This window comes from Colias philodice, chromosome 13 (assembly GCF_061535455.1).
Source record: "Colias philodice isolate Cphi_HAF_F1 chromosome 13, ilColPhil1 Martin Lab GWU primary, whole genome shotgun sequence".
In the NCBI taxonomy this organism is placed as follows: domain Eukaryota; kingdom Metazoa; phylum Arthropoda; class Insecta; order Lepidoptera; family Pieridae; genus Colias; species Colias philodice.
In genome coordinates, this window is record NC_143098.1 from 8579467 (window position 1) to 8592957 (window position 13491).

The 13491-nt window shown below is 32.1% G+C and overlaps 2 protein-coding genes across 4 annotated transcripts in view; one reads left to right on the forward strand and one right to left on the reverse strand.

The window, feature by feature from the left end:
- Positions 1 to 13491, reverse strand: part of LOC149483556 (uncharacterized) — a 184693-nt gene that overhangs the window by 139263 nt on the left and 31939 nt on the right. The window contains exon 1 of one of the 3 annotated variants that reach the window (XM_089702652.1): positions 561 to 854. The exons of the other annotated variants lie outside the window; for them this stretch is intronic. The gene's annotated coding sequence lies outside the window, so the exon portion shown is untranslated. Of the gene's footprint in view, positions 1 to 560; positions 855 to 13491 lie in introns of those variants that run through there. 3 annotated transcript variants of the gene reach the window in all.
- The window catches only part of LOC149483558 (uncharacterized), a 50528-nt gene continuing 37964 nt past the window's right edge, over positions 928 to 13491 (forward strand). The window contains exon 1 of the mRNA XM_089702659.1: positions 928 to 991. The gene's annotated coding sequence lies outside the window, so the exon portion shown is untranslated. The remainder of the gene's footprint in view (positions 992 to 13491) is intronic.

The window sequence follows — 13491 nt, forward strand, 5'->3', positions numbered from 1 at the left end:
GGTTTTTTATCATTAATTTATACCATGGCTTCTTAGTTTTTCTTGCCATGTCACAGGTAATGGAGTTTTTCTTTTATTATAGGCAACTAAAAACACCATGATTTGAAAACTTACTTATACCTAAATGATAAAAAAAAGATTAAAAATTATTTTGAACTAGGGACAGTGTATGTACTTAGGTAAATATTTTTTGGGAGATTCAAGATAACTTTTTAACAAGTTATTCAAATTAAATTGCGCATAAATAATAATTAGGTAGGTATAAAACGTGTAAATATACGTCATAATAATTGATTAAGTATGTTCTTTCCTATTGTGTACCTAAAAATACATTTGTAAGTATGTTATTTTATTTTTTTAGATATCTCAATGACACACTATACATAAAATACCTTTAACTCGTATTTTACTATTCATATTTAATTAATTTTTATGACCTCTCACGCGCACACGGTTTTTTAATCAACAATAAACACAAATCGAACAACGCAATACACTCGTGCCTCGTCCTCACGAAAAACTCGGACCGAATTCTACGCGGAAAATAAACAAAACATTACCTTTCAGGTATTTCCAAATACACTCCTCCGCCGCTGAAACGTTCCTCAGTTTGTCCGATAAAAACAGCTTGAACGTTCACCAAAAACACTATCAAACACAGTCTAACACTCGGGTTTGTATTGTCACAATATAGCGAGTCTACCCACTTATCACTATGCATGTACGGAGGCGCGAAGCACGTGGTGTGATGTACGAAGCGTTCAATGTTTATGAAATATATGCAAGCGACCAAAGCGCGCCAAACAGTCAAGTCGACTGAACGCTGCCTCTGACTCACATCCACACTCACACCTAGCACTCAACAGGTGAAAATGCAACAGTGTGGTGTCACTACTAACCGACCCGAAGCATGTAGAGGTGACTCGGGTGAAGTGCGCGCGTGTGCGTGGACCATTTCGTTCGTGTTAGATTTATTACACGTTCGTCGTGTGTGCGTAATATTTGCAGGTGATATCTATTGTACACACTCGGTCACAAGTCATTCGCGGATGTGTGCGTGCTACCTGTTTTGCCCCCGCAACTTATCAGTTTTGTTCCTTTAGGGTTGTGCAAGAAAATGTATTATCTTATAGGACATTCATTTCGCTTGTTATTGTTTTATACTGGTCGGTAGTCGAGTCGAGCGGTAAACAAGCTGTTTAAATTGGAGCCACGTGAAACTTGTATTGCTACCAGTGGTTTTATAATGTATTTTTGTTGTAATACGATATTATCGATACAGTTAGTCTACATAAGGAGGGCAAAATTAAAAAGAGGCCATAAAACAAGATTAAATTTACACGTTACCTAAATATCCTGCGGGATGTTGCTTTATTACATTTCAATTCAATTTTATCTTATTACCTACCTATTCCATTTTTTCTTTGTATTTTGACAGTACCAATCAAGAATCATTTATCATCTATGTTATCTATGTTTATTCAAATAAGTATGTAGATCATTATTTTAACTAACAGATGTTATTATTTTGAACTATGTTAAACTTAAGATATATTTCAGAAAGCGCAAATCAGACCTATCTATAATAGGTATTAATATACTTCAATATTAAAACCATTAGATAAACGACACAAACTACAGAGCAGTTAGTACTTAACTAGTTTATAGGTATATGAACAAAACAAAAACGATACCAAACCCTTGCCACTAATCAGTCCAGCATAAATTATGTATTTATTATAAAACTAGCGACCCGCCCCGGCTTCGCACGGGTGCAATGCTGATACTAAATACACTACAGAAAAATTGTGAACGTTGTATAGGTATAAAAATATAGCGGCCCGCTCCGGCCTCCGGCATCGCACGGGTATAAAATACATAGCCGGTCGGCCGCAAACGCTACGTCCTGCAATTTTTAAATCTGTAATATCTTCGAAAATATTCACTTAAATCATACGGTGTAAAGGGCCATATAGATCTATATTAAATGAACAATGTTTCCATGGTATTTAATTGGTTAAGGATTAATGCTGTATTGGTTAAAATCGCTTCGAAAATTACCATTATTTGTCGTAAAAAGTAAATGACAAAAAAAAAGTTATTGTGGGTTATCCATAAGATATAGACATATACCATCGCGGACTTTTCTGTAGACCTTTTCAATGTGTATAATACTTAGTACATTATTTTGATAAAACTCGTAGGGTTCAGCCTGCGTTTGCAATGTAAGCGGAATAAATGTAATTTTTTACGACATCACATTAGAAACCTCAAAAATAACAGTACTTCTCCACTACTTAATGGATCTTATTATACATATAAACCTTCCTCTTGAATCACTCTATCTATTAAAAAAAACCGCATCAAAATCCGTTGCGTAGTTTCAAAGATTTAAGCGTACAAAGGGACATAGGGACATAGGGACAGGGAAAGCGACTTTGTTTTATACTATGTAGTGATATATTCAAATGAAAAATTAACACACGCTTAAAAAATTCCACATCCATCCATTTTCGCATTTTCCACCCACACATTGAAATAAAAACGTGACTTATGCACATTAGTGAACTCTATACAACCTAAGGTCACGGATTTTTAGCGCTAATACATACCTATTAACAACTCATGTCACCTTGACGTAACGACATTGTCATTCGCGCGTCAAAGAAAAGGATCAAAATAAATAGTTACAGATCTACAAAAAGTATCCTTACACAAATGAAATAAAATTGCATTTGGATTGTTATTATGCCGACCAATAGGACCTTTTGTATTATTTACACCAATAGAAACAAAAAGTACTATCTATTCTTCATATACAATCTATTTTAAACTTTATTACTATTATGATAGTCTATGTATTCGTAAACGCTGGCTTTACAGATATGTTGTAGTAATCTGAGTAACTTTGGAAGTCGTGACCGCAATGTTTGTATTGTAATTTGTACTTAATAAGTAGATACACTAGATTGATTATTGTCAATCTATCGAGTATGATTTTATAACATGCTTAGCACTATTTTCCCAATTCGAATCCTATGCGAAAATTTTATTAGTAGGTACTTGATCTAAACATTACATAATATTAAATAAGAAAAATATTTATGTTATTTTAGTTTGAACTGCATGATCAACTACTAATAGTAATGTATGTTTCTTTTCTTAATTGTACTGCTGCAGCTAACTTCAATTAAATCATAATAATTTTGAGATTTTTAATAATAAGTACACCTATCATCTATATTCTATGTGATTCAAAGTTTTTGTCCTAATAACTGAGATTTAAGTACCTATACGAGTATAATACAGTGTGTATAACGAGACGAGAGAAATTCATATTGATTTTCGGATGTAAGTACATACTTAAATTATTTCTTCTTAGGATTTCATTTTAATATTACCTATATCAGTAAATAAATCTAAATAACCCCATGTAGTAACGCATAAACAGTTAAACAAAATAATATGTACGTGATAATATTAACAATTTTCACAATTTATAATACCTATCATAAATTTATTTGTGCAAAATAAATTATGCAACGAGGTTTTCTAAGAAGCATACAATTAATCATCCATGCGAAGAGCCGGTACACATAATACTGCTTTTAAATGATACTATGATACGAATAGCTAATTAATTAAATTACGCGATGTGCATAAAAATGGCACGTGTTTATCCATACATAGATATTATTATGTTATCTGTGGACTGTCATGTCCATACCTACTTACTGCTAATAAAGAGATCGAATGTAGGTAATTTCAAAGTAAAACGCGATGGCAATGTATATTTTAATGAAACATGAAATGTACTTAGAGCGATTATTTAGTAGTTGATGACACTAGATAGGTATAGTATGTATTATATTATCTGTGCGTAGGTATAGTGTTTTTCTCTGCATGAAACCTCATCTAGATTTTTCTCACCGTTTGAAATTATTCAATTCTTACAGCTCTTATCAATTAGATTATTTTGAATAGAGCAAGAGCAAAAAATACAGTTTCCTGTCGATTCTTGTCTATTAGGTATAGTTTACACTTTCCAATTCAGTCACAACACTGTTTTCAATTACATCGTGATTCGTGGATCATAATTTTCCTAAACCACAGATAATTATATAATACTATATTAGAATAACGGAGCTTTCAATATCCTCGTAGCACTATTTAATAATCCATTCCTCTCTGTTATCCCGGTAGCAAGTTAGCATAATATGCAAGGAGGTTATATTAAAATCAAGCGTGGTGTATTTAGATAACAGATCCTTGTATCACAAGGGCCACGATAGCATTCTTGTTCTAACTACGGTTTAAATTTATTCAGAGTGCAATTAAGGCTATGTTTCGAACACAATGGTGCGGGATGCGACAATTGTATCTACGAACACAGCCTGAGCGGTGCTAATCAAACGTTAATTTATTCTGTTTAATTATAACATGCAGATGCCCCTTATGGTATATGAATCATTGTTTAATGTGTAGACCTTTAGGTTATGGCCGAAGATGAGAACATTGTGGCATTACGCAAATTGATATCAAAGCCGGTTTTTCTGAAGAATTTAAAATAGAATGGAAGTGGCTTGTATCGGCATTGCACGAAGGGAATATACTAACTGTTATAATATAAATAATATATTGCAATAAAAATAATATGAGAAAAATAATCGTACCTACATTTATCATTTGCAAATAGTTTAGATAAATCTGAAAAACTACATACTCTAAAAGCCTACTTCGTTTTTAGGTGGCCTTTTCAGACAAGTTCTTTAATGAATGAATTGATCAAATTCGCTAGTTTCCATGAAAATCTTGTCTAGAGATAAAATTTACATCAAGACACTGATAGTAGAAACACATAATTCAGTCGACACGAACAAGTTATAATTAGCAATATATCTATCAATTATCAATGCATCGTAATTAAGTAACAATTATACAATAAATTTACTACTTTACAAGCGGAATACATATTTAACACTAATAATATCTACGTAATTTAAAATCATGGTGTTAACAACCATTGAAAATATTATTAAAGAAGGAGTTACATTCTAACTAGCATATGATTTATATTCATAAAGATTGAAGGAGATGGTAGAAATTCTAATAAGATCCATTATTTACCACAATTGTTTATTTAATTAGCATATTAATGGTGCGATATCTTTATAAAACAGGTTTCTGTTAGAATTGCTCTTTAACAATATCAATTGTTTATTGCACCTAACCAAATTATAGTTCTCTGTAATTATAACGTGTGTGCAATAACTTAAGTTGTAATTATTTCCATTTATCCATATTGTTTAATGTTTATCATTAGAAAACAAAATATATAACCTTTTTATATTCACTTCTATACAACGCTTTAACAACTGTCATTGCTAATAGGGCAAAATCGATTGCTGAAACCTACTCCGCTCATCATTGAGTCTGTGAGTCTATAGTTTTTATAAAATCACAAATTTCGTCTACGTTCCCTGTTCACTATTAATATCTCCCATCGACAACTTTAACAAAATGGCCACTTCCATTATAACTAAGCCTTGAAGATTGGTGTTATCTAGGAGCAAATCATTTTGCGGGAAGCCCTGCTAGATGAAAAATGCGCAAAGCTCGATGATACGTATAGCTTGCTGGATGCAATTTATTACATCTCGATAACAGGTTGGAGGTTGATGCAGTTAATAATACGTATTGCGTGGTCGTTCGTTTTAATCTATTCACAGATAAATGGTGCTTTGGGAAAAATTGCACGGCTACTGCGCGCTGTTATTTTTATGTGCTCGTAATTTCATTGTGTAGCTTTGCTGAATATTTTTTGTTCATATTTTACAGTTTTATTATGCGAGCAATAGCTATCTATAATAAATAGTTTATAGTCAGAACAAAATAATTTAAATAATAGTCATAGGAATTATAAAAGATATTTCACATTAGAAAAGTTATTCCAAAATTAGAATTATAAACAGTTTCGGCTTAGTGTAATAGAAGCTCTTTGAAATATACGCATGATAAAACGTTACAATTAAATTATAATTACAATACAGCCTTCGATGTGTCACCTGAAACAATACAATTAGTTGCCATGTATAAGGCGGTACTGTGATTTGAATCAATTTATCATGACGTAACATAATATCCACCAAGTACCAACCAACCAGCTGCGAGTCGCGAAAGGTCACACTTCCCTGTTCCAAATTCAAATCTCTCTAAATTAGCAATCACTAATCAAATATGGCGCGAACGAGCTACTACTAACACGGCGTTACGCAAAACATTCTACTAAACAATTTATATTAACATTCCGTAAACCCTTAACGAACTCGTAAGTCGTAACTGCCCCGATCATTATTACTGTCATAAAACAATGCAATAATCAGATTAAAACAAATTTATTCGTACACTTAAATGTGACAAAGTATCACTGAATAAATCGTATGAAGTGATCGATTTATGTACCTGTAGCTTTAATTTAGTTTGTAACAATTACCGTTAGAAGCTGAACGGGCCTAAGTTGTGTGTTCATTTGAACAATAATAGACCTAAACGGTGCATTTTCTATGGGGTTAATAAGGTTTACAATTGCATGTATGGGTGTGTCGTTTCGGGTCGATTAGATCGGTCGGAGAGCGAAGGTCGTTGAAGGTTGGCGCGCTTTTCCGCGATCAACGGCATTAGATTAAACAAGATGGCGGCAGCGGCGCGTGCGCAACCCGTACTTGCTCTGCTAGTGCACTAAAATGCTACCATTTAAATATGTGTGCATTCAAAAATTACCCGCCTACACATTTATTAAAACCTCATTTTAAATACCTACATGGCATTGTTGTTGTTCATAATTTTATAAAAATTATAGAGTTGAGCTTTTATAAACTTATAAAACATTGAATTAATTTGTTTTTGAATAAATTAAATGGAAATGGCTGCAATTTATATATAATTGATTAAGATTATAATATAGCAGACGATTAAGTACTTTAGAATCTTCTTAATTTTTTTGTTGACAATTTATGAAAAAATAATATTTTTTCATGAAAGTTAGATAATCTTCTTATATATAAAAATGAATCGCAAAATGTGTTGGTAAGCGCATAACTCGAGAACGGCTGAACCGATTTCGATAATTCTTTTTTTATTATATTCCTTGAAGTACGAGGATGGTTCTTATGTAGAGAAAACGTAAATATTATGTACCACGGGCGAAGCCGGGGCGGACCGCTAGTGTATATTATATAGGTATGTGAAAACTGTTTTTATTTTTTTTTCTAAGTTAAACACAAATTTTTATGAACAGCAGCATTTTAGCGTCGCTTATTTAGTTTGAGCTTAGATAATATGCGCTTTTAATGCCACAATATGAGTACTAAAACACGAAACCACTAACATTCATATAACAAATAATACTAAATTTCATTGTTAAATTGAATCGATTATGGTACAATAGCCTACATTTTTCTTATGTGTATATATACCTAATTTCCTACTAATTATAGATTACCAAAAGTCGGTTAAAATGATCTGTGAAGATATTAAGAAGTGGTAAAAAAGTCTTATAGTAGAAGAAGGAAATGACCAAGTTCGTCATCCAATGAAAAGTAGCCTTTCTGTTAATAGAAATTAGGAACAACCCATTTTATCAAAAATAAAATGTGTAGATGACTATTTTTTAATAATCAAAAGAAAAAAACGTTCACGGCTAAAGCACATCACAATTTGCATGGAATTTGAGATGAAAATATGTACCTAGTTTAAGATCCAGAATCATTTATTACTTTTTCATTCAAAAATAACTTCCAAGTTTTCCCCGTGGTTCTGTCCACCGCGCAGGTGAAACCACAGGGCACAGTTAGTTTTATATAAAGCCCGTTATATTTCGTATAGTAGCACTTATCTACTCTAATACTGTCGACTTTTGGCTATTCGAAGTCGTGATCTTTTTAAAACTCAATTACAAGAGGTCGAAGATCACGCAAATGATAAATTATACTGCAAATAAATAAAATCCTTAGAACTTTCTAAATTCTCGTCGTTACGTATCAGTAATTCTAAAGAATATAATATATTATGCTCTTTTGATTAACAAATACAAATACAAACATTATAATTATACAGTGAATAGAAGCCATCATTATTATGAAAGAAATAAATATCTATTAATTATATTTGTTTTATGCAATTTTATGAATTCAAATACTCACTTTCTCTAATTTAAATCATGATCATGATATATAATGTGATCATGTATATACATAATATGTATTAACAGTTCATTATAAGATTGTTAATAGGTATATCACCCAAAAACCCTTAAAAACTCGTTCAAGGAGCTTCATAAAAGGAGATTTAAAACAAAATATGAAAAGCTCAAACAAATTTCCAATAAAGCAACATATTTTAAATGCCATACCGAAACAAGCAGCAACTTATCAAAATCGATAAATGATAAATCCACTTGCTGATAATATCGATACAATCGATTGTGTAATCGATAACAGACATATTTAAGCCAATTAACATCGAGCAAACACACCGATAGAATTGTACTGCATCCGGCTGGCGATACAATAACATTACATCACTAAATTGGCCGCTGAACAGTAAACTCATACTCAATTACTTCCCTATCACAGCTCTATGTTTCTACGCAACGCAGCAATCGTTCATCGTATACCGATTGTAATTATCGATAGCACAACACTAATTCTAAGGTCGGTATCGCTTCGCTATCGCTGACCGGCGACAGTGACGGTAACCTAGTACAGACGGCCTGATATTTTGATAAGACCTCTATTGGGAGGGCGTAGAAATGCCTGGGTACTGTTCAATTATATTTTATTTACCGATACAATTGATCGATTTACGAATTATTGTTAAAACCGGTTATACGATTGAATTTGTAGCATTATATTATATCCTTTGTATTATCGAATATTGTTAAAATTGATTCAAGTTTGATTTATTTCTAATTTCTAATAGTATATTATAAACATAAACCGTTACATATTTTAGACCCGCGCTGTCAAAGGAAATTCTACAGATGTTTCAGTGCGGTAAATACTCTTTGTAGCTGTAGCTGTCTATTTCCAGTCATAAAAATCATATCATTAAATCGCACCATTGCGACATAAAAGACGTAAAACATACACATTTTCACAATGTATAATATGCGAGGTGCATTGTAGACCGATACTCGTCTGGTTAACCCTTTTGAGATCGATTCCAGAAGCAGATTTTCTACAATAACCACGTCCAAACTCATAAAATTTGCGCTCGGACTTTGAAACATTACCATAGATAATGTAACTATAGAGAAAGTTATTTCCGTACACATTTTTTTCTCTATTTAAGAGTGCCAGAGTGTCGTAAATTAAGTTTTATGATACGTTTGATTGCTGCTATTGTTTCCTGTGCATATATATTATATAAATTCTAGGAAATGCTCTTACTCAATCGTTAATGCTTACTATAACTTCACCACCGGATTTAGTTTCAATTTCACCACCAGATTTAGTCTCTTAATAAAATTGTAAGAAGGTAGTTACATTACTTTTAAAAATAGTATGACGTTAAAAAAGCAATTCTACGATTATCATATTTTGGTTTATTCATGTAGTATGTATATTGATAAATTAGTGAACTTATTAATTGCTTTAACCCTTAATATACATTTTATTATTAAGCACACGGTAAAAGTTCAACGATAACTATATATAGCTAAGCCATATAAACGCAAACAAAACTCGCAACAATTAATTGCAAATTGCAAAACGAAAACCGAGTCGAAGCTCACGGCTCACCATATAATGAATAGAAACCTTATCAGCTTCCGATTAAGCCATAAAGAAATGCGATATCTATTTTAGATTTATATAAAGTGCATACTTTCACGTGACCCCACAACAAAACCAATAGGAAAGCGGTCCACTTGCATACCGCCATCGTCCACTGCATTACCATTATTACGAGATAACCCGCTGTCCTTTGAATACGATTTATTTAGATAATCATCATAATCGTGTGGAAATTGGATTTGTGGATTGTTCTTTGCGTTTTACAAGCGGATACGCTGCGATTTACCAGTTCATTTAAAATTTAAAATCCCTTTGTAGCCCTTGTTCATTAGGTAGGTACATACCTATATAATAGACACTCCCAGAGTATCATTAAAAAGTTAGCAATAGAATAAATTTTTCGTGTACACGGTAAGGACAAATTTAATCCAATAGTTATTTTCGAAATCAGTGCTAAAAATATTAAACTAGATGGATTTTTATTTTTTTAACTAGACTAATGTAACAAGATAGAAAAATGTTTCCGTCTCCTAAAAATATTACGTAGGTACGTAAATCATTCAACGCACGCTGTATCTGCTTAGTACCTATACCACAGAATATATAATAGTACCACAGTATTACAATATTATTTCCTATATTGTAATACTGTGATAGTACTACGTACGCCTGCGTAACTTACTCTCAACAAAGCACCATTACCTCACAATTTTTCCCTACATAATATATATTTTTTATTAAAGGCATGAAAGATGCATTTATCTATATTTCATCGTCCCTTATCATCGCCTATTCGCGGGGGCGTGTAGCCATCAACAGCTAGAAATTATAGCCCCCGTGGAGCTTTGGCACATAAATTAGCTATAGTAGTTAATGACAGCTTTTTGACTGTCTCGCTAATTTTAAGTGCTGTTAATTATTTATTAAACAAAGAAATAACTAACCGGAAAATTCGCAAATCAGTTGAAAATAAATTAATTGTTTACTTTAATTGTGTACAATAGTAGCACAGAGGAAAATTCAGAAGGATATATTAATATGAAATTAAATTCAATATTATTTTTTGTTATAAAAATACAAATAATGGAAGGTATCATTTCACTATCAGAATTCAGATGAGCATCAACATATTAAATTATAACATCGCTATCATCATCAAAATAAAAATAAATTATCGAAAACCAAATGTTTGTAATCACTCAAATTATGCCTAAACAATGCGGCCTAAACAATCAGATATCCAACACCAATGTTATTTCAAAACGCAATCTTTAATTTTGATTACTCCTGCCCTCGGAGCCCACAATCGCGACGAAGGCCTGGAGAAATATTATTTTAGCCGAGAATAAATTAAATTGACCATAATATCTTCGAGCACAATTTACTTCTCCGAATAGATAAAACTGTCGTCGGATTGTCTGTTTAATAAGTACTGGCGATATTTTAGCTATGATTTGATTAATAATATCTATTTGTGATCTCCAGTTATAGACTACAGTCTAGTACTTCTATGAATATTATTACACTCTAGCTTGCCTATGATGAACAAGTGAAAAATGTATCTTATACGTTAATCCAGATTATCTATCTGACCGTTTTGCATATAAATCGTGAAACTGAGGAAGGATCTATTACAAAAAAGACACGTACATGTTTATGTCATAAACTTCATAGTAATTAATAGTATTGATTATTTTTCCGACCCAAATATCGAACAATAGAATTGTACCATTCGACGTCACGTGGTACAACCTATATGGTATTATACTGATAATTTTTTGAAAATTTTCTCTGGTCGTTGACGTCAAACTGACAGGTTGAATTCAATTGTGAAATTATTGGCCGACATTTGGGACGGAAAAATAATCCCCCGAATACCACACGAGCTTCAAAATTATCTGGCATTTCGCTCAAGGTTCTCTGCAAACAAATAAAGTCGTCAAGTTTTTCAGGAAAAATCACTCGCGCTTCGCGCTCGTGATTTTTTAACCTTGACTGAAAACTTGACTCCTTCATTTGTTTGCTACGAACCTATCGGAAAATACCCGATAATTTTGAAGCTCTTGTGGTATTATAAGTGAATATAATATGAGCATGGATAAGATTTTTAAGAGTTTATAATAAAGAGAAATAACATCGGTTAGAGTTAGAAGTAACTTGGTGGTTGTAGTGAAATGGAGCATACATCAGATGCTTCAATTTAGATACAAATCCTTTACTTTACCATCTCATTTGCACTTAATTATTAATAGTCGACTGTTAAACTTATTCTACTTGTAGATTTAAGACCGGTAATGTTGGAGGATATCCTACTCTAGTTTCTTATGTTGTTTCTCTTTGGCGTGACTGGCGCTAGATCCATTATTTAACAATGTATTATTTAAATACAAAAGGTTTATTAATTTTAAATATTATTTATATTTAGATAAGTACTTATATTCAAAGGTTGCTGTGAACAGGGTCCCATACACAAATCATGGAGCGAATTTTCTCTCACCATCACGAAATTTAACTATCTACTTTAAAAACCTTTACCCTAATTTTATTCATGCAAAGTATTGATTAAATTAAATTATTGTAATTTAGTTCACAAAAATGTAAAGTGAAAACGTACTTAAAATCGTTTAAAAATCTTTTTCAACGCACAGTACGTAACCGCCATTAAACCCAAAGGTTATTTTGTTTCACAGTGTATATTTATTGATATAAATATGACGGGGCAATGTGTATCGGTTGAGATAAAAGAGAGCCTGCACTTACGCTCACGTATTTATAGTCCATACCTGCTTTTGTAACTTTCATATAATGAGATAGTTTTCTTTGAAACGAAAAAAAATATTTTCAAAATAGGAAATTGAAGGTTTAAACTTTAAATGCTACAATTTTTTTTCCTAAAAAAACTATAGAGTTATTATTGACATTCGTACTTTAACATTTTGCATTGAAATGTAATATGTACATAGTTTGCTTCTAAGTAGCACTAGCAAGTTTTAGCTTAATTTTATTATTATCTCATTGTATAACTTATACAAAAAATCAACACAGCACCTCAAAAATATTTATGTAAGAATACAAAATTAAATAGATGGAATGAATATTCGTATGCGATTATCGACTACAATAACTAATTGAATCTGACTGGTTTCATTGCTAACTGCTTAAATTCTTACCAAAACCTTAAGTATTCAAAATTGAAATCCTTCCTATTTGTTCTCTAGTAAATTTTTAATATAAAATAATAAATGAAACGTGCACTATAAGTATAAGGGCACCGTTGGAATGTGCTACAGTTTAAATGAGGCTGGCCGAGTGAACCGGTCGGGGCGACTCGCCTCCGCAACTTCGGGGAAAGGTTGATTTATAACTAAAATTACAACTTGCACACGAAACCAGACCGCCGTTAACCATTATCAATATAATTCGATGTCGTGTGTTTTTCTGTAATGATGCTTATTAACGTCACGTATCGTTTTAAATGGACGTTATGGTTTCGGTGTTTGTGCAGGCAATCGGAAATACATATGCTGATATCTGCTTAGATGAAAACTTTTATTTAATGTTGATATGTTTATATATACCTAGCTTTCATCCGAACTTTCCAAATAAACTGGCACCTGAATTTTTTAATAACTACATATGAACAAATACTATAAATTGACTCTACAGCACATACTTATAAGCCAGTATGGATAGATAT